The sequence below is a fragment of the Manis javanica genome, chromosome 3 (assembly GCF_040802235.1).
Source record: "Manis javanica isolate MJ-LG chromosome 3, MJ_LKY, whole genome shotgun sequence".
NCBI lineage: Eukaryota > Metazoa > Chordata > Mammalia > Pholidota > Manidae > Manis > Manis javanica.
Genome location: NC_133158.1, coordinates 78,650,131 through 78,658,816, shown reverse-complemented (window position 1 = coordinate 78,658,816; position 8,686 = coordinate 78,650,131). Strand labels below are relative to the sequence as shown.

At 41.2% G+C, this 8,686-nt stretch overlaps 1 protein-coding gene across 1 annotated transcript in view; it reads left to right on the top strand.

Annotated features, from left to right (window-relative positions):
- Positions 1-5,586: 5,586 nt before the first annotated feature.
- Positions 5,587-8,686, top strand: part of TMEM45A (transmembrane protein 45A) — a 58,131-nt gene continuing 55,031 nt past the window's right edge. Inside the window, exon 1 of the mRNA XM_017653515.3 lies at positions 5,587-5,901. The gene's annotated coding sequence lies outside the window, so the exon portion shown is untranslated. The remainder of the gene's footprint in view (positions 5,902-8,686) is intronic.

Genomic DNA, 8,686 nt, shown 5'->3' with positions numbered 1-8,686 from the left:
TACAAGCAAACCTTTCTAACATCTTCCCTGGAAGGAAACATTATGCTTATTTTCTAAGGCTGTGTGCTCTGCAAACATTCTTAAGAAGGTCTGGAAGAGGGTCAGTGCTTATGCTCATAAGACATGCAGAAACATGAGACACCTATGGAGAATTGTCTTCCACACAGTAGCCATCCCTTGTTTCTACACTATCTTTTCCTGGAGCATGTTTTCCCACAAGTATGCCACTCCATCAGTCAATCTGAATAAATTGACTGACTGGGGCTGGGGCTGAATCCATTTAATTGTCTCAGACCTCAGACAGCATTTAATTTAGGCTACCGTCAGCAGGATTCTGAGGAGCATGACTACAACACTGATTTCAAACCCCCTCCCTACCATCCAAGGTCCTGGATTCAACCAAACGAATAAATCCCATAAAACATCAGGGTTTTCCTTAGAAAACCAAGTGGCTTTTACTTTAATTCTCTGTGTTGACCTTTCCATTTGGCTCAAAACATTACTCTAGATTCAGCAGGATGTATTTGTGATTGCACAAAGACTATGTGTCAGCCTGTGAGGAGACAGCCTACCATCCTTAACAGTCCTGACCACTGATTTGAGTCTTACCTGAACACCTTTGAGGACATTAATGTGACTGGTCACTTTAGCTAATGTAAGGGTAAATTTTGCACCACCTTTTCTAATGGATGACTCCTACTGTAGATAAATCTTCTTCCAGCAAGGTCTGAATAAGTACTGAGTCACTTGTCCTTCTGGGAAGCATTTCAAAATAACTAAGGGTAGTCTCAGTTTTGAGAGATCTCTGCGGTCTGAGAGTTACATGATCTGTTAATGGCATTTGTTTAAACATTTGTAGGGATTTATGATCATTTCTAAGATGCAACTAACTGTGTTTCGGGGAGGGAGGCAAGTTAATGCCTGGCTTCCACTTTAAGAAGTACAGGTCTTTGGGATGTACATGACGTCCCTGGGAAGACCAGGGTTGTTGACAATTGTTGGGGCTGCTCAGGGGAAGGTGCATTAATTGGGGTGGGGGACAGAGATTGACAGTGTCTCCAATGGGTGTGCCTTCTGGCTAGCTGGTAAACCTATGGTTCCTATTTAAGTTAGAATAACTGCGGCTAATTCTTGCTTTTGGAAAGACAGCCTGTGGGTATTCAGTCCAACCTGTCCTGTTTTCCTATGCCACTAACCAAGTGGCATTTATTTATCCCGTGGCACGACTGAGATTGGGAGTGAAGAAAACATTCAGAGGTGTTGACAGGTGTTCTGTCAGGGAGGGAGTCATCCCTTGTTGTTTCAAAAGACGTTTTGGTGACGTTAAGGAGAATGGCTATTAAACTATGGTCTGAGCTGTCTGACAGGGATGACAGACGCACAGTTTCATCTAAGATACTTTCAACAGTTAGGGAGACTTGATTCACAGCCTTCCTTGGAGAGGAAGGCCCCAGGGGCAGTTCTGAAATACAAAGTATAATTAGTGTTCCTTCCATTCTTCCATGTGTCCCTCCTTAGGTGCCAGGGTTGCTGCTTTCCCTTCACCTCTACAAAGTCAGTGTGTCAGCTCCAGCAGCTCTAATCTCACTTCGTCCCCAACCATATCCTATCCCCCTGACATCTTTTGTCCAGAGGGTGAGGTACAAGAGGTACAACACATTGTTATAAAACATACAGGGATCCCTTATGTCCCCCACTTGGGCCTGCATGGGCCATTGTAGAAGACTCTTTGAGTAGTGTACTCAACCAAGTGTTCATTGCTCTTATGATCTAGGGCTGTGGCAGTACCAAAAAAGAGTGCCAGTGGCTTAACCAGCATTAAGTTTCAATCCTTAAGGACCCTTTTTGGCCAGGTTGCCACCTGGAGGGTATGCCAACCAGCTGGCTTAGTGCTCCCCATAGAGGGAGGATGAAGCTTCATGCCCAGGAATGGTCAGGGCAGGGATCTGAATTTTCAGAATACTTCTGCACAAGTCTCCACCTCTTTCACCTAAAACATTATCCAGAAAGCGGCTTAGAGGAGAACACCCATTTCTGGAGAGAGCTGCGTTTAGCAACCAAACAGCTTCACTAAGTTGTGTGGTCCAGGAAGAGGTGAGGGAGATAGAGTCAGGAATCTTTTTTAAAATTAAACTCCAGTTTGAGATCAATGTAGATGCATAAACAGTTGTAAGAAATAATACAGGGACATCTCATGCACCCTTTAACCGGTTTTCCCCAATTCTAACATTTTACAAAATTATAGTACAATATCCCAACAATATCCTGTGGATACAGTGAAGGTACAGAACATTTCCATCATTACGAAGATCATTCATGTTGCCCTTTTATTGATATATTCATTATCCTTCCACCCATTCATGGTTCTCTTCTACTGGGTGATCATGGATCTGTTTTCCACTTCTGAATTTTGTCACTGCAAAGATGTTATATAAATAAGTCACAAACTATGCGTGGAAAATGTCAAGTCTTTCAGTTTAAGAGCAATGTTCACTGAAGGAGTTTTTATAGATGCTCTTTATCAAATTGTGGATATTCCCCTCTATTCCTCTTTTTCTGAGCATTTTTATGGTGCTTGACTTTGTCGTGTTTGTTCTACACATTGATTCAGATATTTGTGTGATTTCTCTTCTTTAGACTGTTATATCATGGACTACGTTGATTGATTTTTGAGTACTGAACAGGCCTTGCATCCTTGGGAAAACACATACTTGGTCATGGTGTGTAATTATTTTTATATTTTGCTGAATTCTATTTGCTAATATTTTGTTAAGGAGTATTGCATCTGTATTCATGAGGGATATTGCCTGTAGTTTTCTTTGTTTGTGTTGCCTTTGGTTTTACATTAGGCTAATACTGTTGTCATAAAGTGAATTGGCAAGTGTTCTCTCCTCTTATTTTCTGGAAGAGATTATGTAGAATTAGTGTTGATTCTTTTAAGCATTTAGTAGAGTTCTGGAGTAAAACCCTCTGGGTATGGAGATTTCTTTGTTTGGAGTATTTAAATTATGAATTCAATTTTGCTAATAATTACAGGGCTATTCAAATTATTTATTTCATATTGGGTGAGTTGTGGTAATTTGTATTTTTCAAGGAATTGGTCCACTTTGTTTAAGTCAAATTCTGTGTGTAGAGCTGTTTGTAGTATCCCCCTATTTTCTTTTTGATGCCTGCAAGGTCTTCAGTGAGATCCCCTGTTTTGTTCCTAGCATTGGTAATTTGGGTCTTCTCTCTCTCTGTCTCTTTTTTTTTTTTTTTTTTTGTCAGTTGTCCTAGTGGTCTGTCCATTATATTGATATTTTCAAAGAATTAGCTCTTTGCTTTAACCTCATTATAGGCTGCTAAGGGTGGAATTCAGGATCCCACTTGGCCTCTGCTGATGTGGGTGTGGGTGGAGCCACAGTTTCTCTGTGGTGGTTGGCTGGAGTAGAACCACTACAGTCTAAATGTTTCCTGTCTTTCCAGGCTCCCCTTTCCTGGTTCTTTGGCTACAGAGAACAGGTTTGTTTGGGGCTCCAAGTCTGGGTCAATGGTACAAAAAGAAAACCCAGGGAACACACCATTCTTTCATTCCTTAGGTCCCTAGATTCCTAGTACATCTGCCTTCTTCTTTCAAAGTCTTCCTATGTTTGGTTATTCAAAGTCAGGATTTTTAGTTGTCCTAGCAGAAGAAATAGGGAAAATTATGAGTACTTTATCTTCTTTCCAGAAGGCCCCAGAAATCTTTTTTTAAAAATATATTTTGAGGAAGCTGTTCCAATGGTCAATAATATCAGAGGGCTATCAGTGGTAATGAGAGTGGGAGGTTGATCACATACCTTTACTATCAGTCCGTTGTTGTGTAGATTCTTCAATAAAAGGTGTATTAATATAAGATTACAAGTGTTCCAGAAAGCCGAAATCCTGATTAATTTAAAGAGCCAATCCTCCTCTGTGGGTTTTCTTGACTGCTAGAGGATTGAGTGTTGTTAGTTCACTCACACATTTTTTTACTTGGTCACCAGGGCCTTGCATTTTTGGAGGACTTTGGAGGTGTGATAACATTGTAATCAGAGCTATATAGACTGAGGTCTGACTGGCACTATATAGACTCTAAGGTGACCCCCAAAGTCTTTACCACCTGGCTTTTAGGAACACCAGGAGCCTGAGTAGACTCCAGGAGGTAAGGGCAGCTGCTAGCTGATATCCAGAAACAAACTGGAGACTCACCTCTACAGCTGCAAAGAAATGAATCCTGCCAACAACCTGAAGGAGCTTGGAAGCAGATTCTCTACCAGTTGACTCCAGATGGGAATCTGACCGACAGACACCTCAACTGAAGCCTTGAGACCTTGAGCAAAGGATCCATTCAGCCATGTCTTTAGAAATTGCAATAATAAATGTGTGGTGTTTCAGGCTATTAAATTTGTAGTCATCTGTTACATAGCAATAGGTAACAAGTAAACAAAGAAGACATCATGTATCCATAGAAAGCTTTTAACATCACAAAGTAGAGGCATTCTGACCTACCTTAGCAACTGGAAGTGACAAGTATATGTACCCACAGATGCAGTATTGAAAAAATATATTGGAGAGCTGGTGGCATGCTGGAATAGGCTTCTCTGCATCTTGGTGACCTGACCAGATAATGGGGATAATTATAATCTCTACTACATATGGTGGTTGTAAGAATTAAATAAGATAATATGGGTAAAGCTATTAAGCACAGGGCTTGGCACCTTTCGTGGTGTGTGCCTAATGCGTGTTGCTCTCGTTATCTTAATATTTCAATATTTCACATTTTTATTGATGGAATTATAATGACAATTGATTTGCAGGCCCCCCCTCTACTACCCTTTCCCCACAAACTAATCAACCAACTAGTCAACCCTTCAAAGACTTCCTTAGGATCAAAGCATTGTTTGGCGCAGTCCTGTCTAAATTTTCCTAGAACAAAGCAATAGTTCTCGTTTTGCTACAACCACGTCCACCCAGCAAAAAAAAAACCAAACTACCACGTCTTGCAACCCAGTAACCAACCCTGGGCTTCTCCGCAGAAACCATCACTTTTCAGGTCAATACGTGAAGGATTCATTAAGGTTTTTCTGCCGACTTAAGAATACTGCCCCCACGGAACAGGCTCTTGAATTTTATTTTTCCCTCTCTGGGGAAAGTGGGGAGAGTGAACGCCCGTTGGGGCGTTGTCATTCCGGAGTCCCAGTCCCTTCCACTTGGAAACGTAGGGGATCTAAGCGAGCTACCGACGCGCCTGAATCCAAGAACAGACTGAAATCATCGTATTTAAGCAAACCATCCTGACGAAAGGATGGGCACAGCACGCTCCAGGGCCGGGCGGAAGGGCCCTCCCGGCCTTGTGCCCCTCCAGGGAGCGCTGCGCCGCCGAGTGCCACATCAGCTCCCGCGCCGCACTTCCAGGTTCCCTTCCAGGATGGAGCGAGCGAGCCCGGCGGGCGGGGGCGGGCCGGGGCTGGCGGGAGTGGCGGGCCGGCCGGCCAATAAGCGGCAAGCGAGGAGCCGCGGCCACCAATGAGAGGGAGCTCGGGCAGCTCGGCCTCAGGTTCGTGCCCCACGGGGGAACCAGATGAGGCACATCTGGACGGCTGCACGAAAGAGCTGCGCGGCCCTTTGGCTGCCCGGACGTCAGCTGAGCACGTCCCCCACGTCCTCCTAGCCACTTACTATTTATTCATTTCCCAAAGAGGCAACCAGGAACCCAAGCTTAGAACTTTTTTTTTTTTTTACCCCTAATGGGAGACGGGGCCAGGTCCCATCCAACGCAGTTTAATTTTCATGGGGCTCTGGGATCAAAAGAACAGAAACGGCAACAAAAGCCCAGCCGCTGTCTGATTTAAAACTGGCAAAGTGGGAAAAATAAAGTGTTGAGTAAACAGACCGAGTTGGGTAAGTTTTGGATACGTGCTGGATCTCGTATTTCTCCCGCTGTGATCTCTATTCCTGCGTCTTTTGCTGTTCTCACCAGCCTTCTCTTCATCAGGGAGAGAAAAATATAGCTTGCTGCAAAAACTGCACAGACCCTCGGCCTCCTTTCCTTCTGCTTTGCTAACATTTTACGTTTTTTTTTCATTTGTATGCTATTTAAAAATTTCCTGAGAACAGAAATTTAAGTGGTATACGGTTGTAAACCTCTCCGAACTTTAAAGTTGAATCTACTGGTAAATTTATTTTTCTATTTTCTTCCTGTGAGAACAGAGAATACATTTGTAAAGTCGAAATCTTTATCCACTAGGACTGCTGTTTCCATAGAAGATTGAGAAAATTATCATGTTTGTTCAGAATTAACAAAACTTTTTCTTCTGTTAATAGTATGCTTAGTATAAAATTATTTAAATCATGAATTGCTGTTTTTCACTTACATGTGAATGTAGTTGTAACCCAAATACAACTTTGTATATTCTCTCCATACTGGAAGGCTAAAATGCCTTTTTGGTTGTTAAAAAACACATTAAGCATGTGATGGACAACTGTGCATCAATAACCTTATAATTATATGTTAGTCACATGATTCTATCAAAATAATATTCAGTGATTGTTAGCTGTATATACTTGCAGATGGTTCTGGTATATATTTCAGGATTTAGAAATGGAAATTATGGCAGATATTGAACTAGGTGAATGACCTGAGGCTCATTCCATTCAAGATATCTATAATTCTGTTTAGGCAAAGTTTTGGATTTGAGACTGTCATATGTTGTTTATTCTCATGTTGGATATGGCCAGAATTTATCTTTAATTTCTGGCTCAGAAAGCAGTAGGTGGGAATTCAGTGCCATACATGCAAGCTGCAGAGTGTGTTCTTGATTTAGAAAGGCAGTGCATGCAGTGGGGTAGAACAGTGGAAGTGGTTTTCAGAGATGCCGGGTTAAGGTACGTTGTTGCAAATCAACAATGTAGGAGCCAACCAGCCTGTTCAGTTCACACCCACACTGTCCAACTTCAGGCAGGGTACTCAGCCCATCTGTGCCTGTTTTCTCCTCTGAAATGTAGAGATAGCAATAGCACTTACCTCATGGAGTTGTCTTGAGGACTGAATTAACATATGTTAACTAGACTAGTTCTGGTGCTTGCCTTCCTTCCCAGTTTCCCCTGCTACACACCAGTTTCCCTGAACGCCATTCTGACCTCTGCATTATCTACTACTATTTATTGAGTGCTGACCTCTTGTCAGGGATGCACTGCATAAGACCTTAATGTAGTCACTTTTTTCAGTATAGTACACTAAGCACACAGACTTTTTAAAATTGAAATTTAGTTGATATATAATATTATACTGGTTTCAGGTGTAGAACAGTGATTAAATGGTTATATATACTACTAATTGCTTACCACAGTAAGTGTAGTCACCATCTTTCGACATACAAAGAAAAGATATTACAGTACTATTGATTGTAGTCCCTATTCTGTACTTTCATCCTTGAGTCTTATTTTACAACTGGAAGTTTGTATCTCATTATCTCCTTCACCTGTTTTGCCCATCCCCCCAATCCCTTCCCCAATGGCAACAACCAGGCTATTCCTGTGTTTATGAGTCTGTTTCTGCTTTGTTTTGTTTTTAAGATTCCACATATAAGTGAAATCATATGGTATTTGTCTTTCTCTGTCTGACTTATTTCACTTAGCATAATACCCTCTAGGTCCATCCATGTCATCACAAATGGCAAGATTGCTTTCTTTTTGGGGCCGAATAATATTCCATTGTGTATATGTACCACATCGTCTTTATCCATTCATCTATTGATGGGCACTTAGGTGCTTCCATATCTTGGCTATTGAAAATAATGCTATGAAAACACAGCAGTACATTGATCTTTTCAAATTAGTCATTTATTTTCTTTGGGCAAATTCCCATAAATGGAATTACTGGGTCATATGGTATTTCTATTTTTAGGCTTTTGAGAGACCTCCATATTGCTTTCCATAGTGGCTACACCAAAGTGTAGGAGGGTTCCCTTTTCTTCACATCCTCACCAACACTTGTTATTCTTATCTTTCTGATACTAGCTATTCTGCCTGGTGTGAGGTGATATCTAATTTAAGCACACAGACTTTGGAGTCAGACTGTGAGGGTTTTAATCCCAGATTGACTTCTTATTAGTGTACCTTGAGTAAGTCCCTTTCTTTAGGAGGAGGTTTTATTATTTATAAAGTAGGGTTATTAATAATCATTAAATGAGAAAATCCATAAAAAAGAATTTGGTGTAATGTTTGGTTCAAAGTAAAATGTGTATATGTAAGCAATTCATTTTTTTACTGTGGTAAAATAAACATAACAGCCATTATAGCAATTTCTAAGTGTACAGTTCAGTGGCATTAAGTGCACTGACATTGTTGGGCAGCCATCACCACTATCCATCTCCACAACTTTTCCATCTAACTGACACTCCATATGCATTAAATAATAACTCTCTATTACACTCTCCCACTAGCCCCTGGGCAACCACCATTCTACTGTCTCTCTGAATACGACTACTCTGTGTACCTCATATATGTGGAATTATGAAACATTTGTCCTTTTATGATGGGCTTATTTCGTAACATAATGTCTTCAGGGTTCATCCATGTTATAGTATGTGTCAGGATTTCATGGCTTTTTAAGGCTGAATAATATTCAATGGTATATGTATACCACATTTGGTTTATCCATTCATCTATTGATAGACATTTGGGT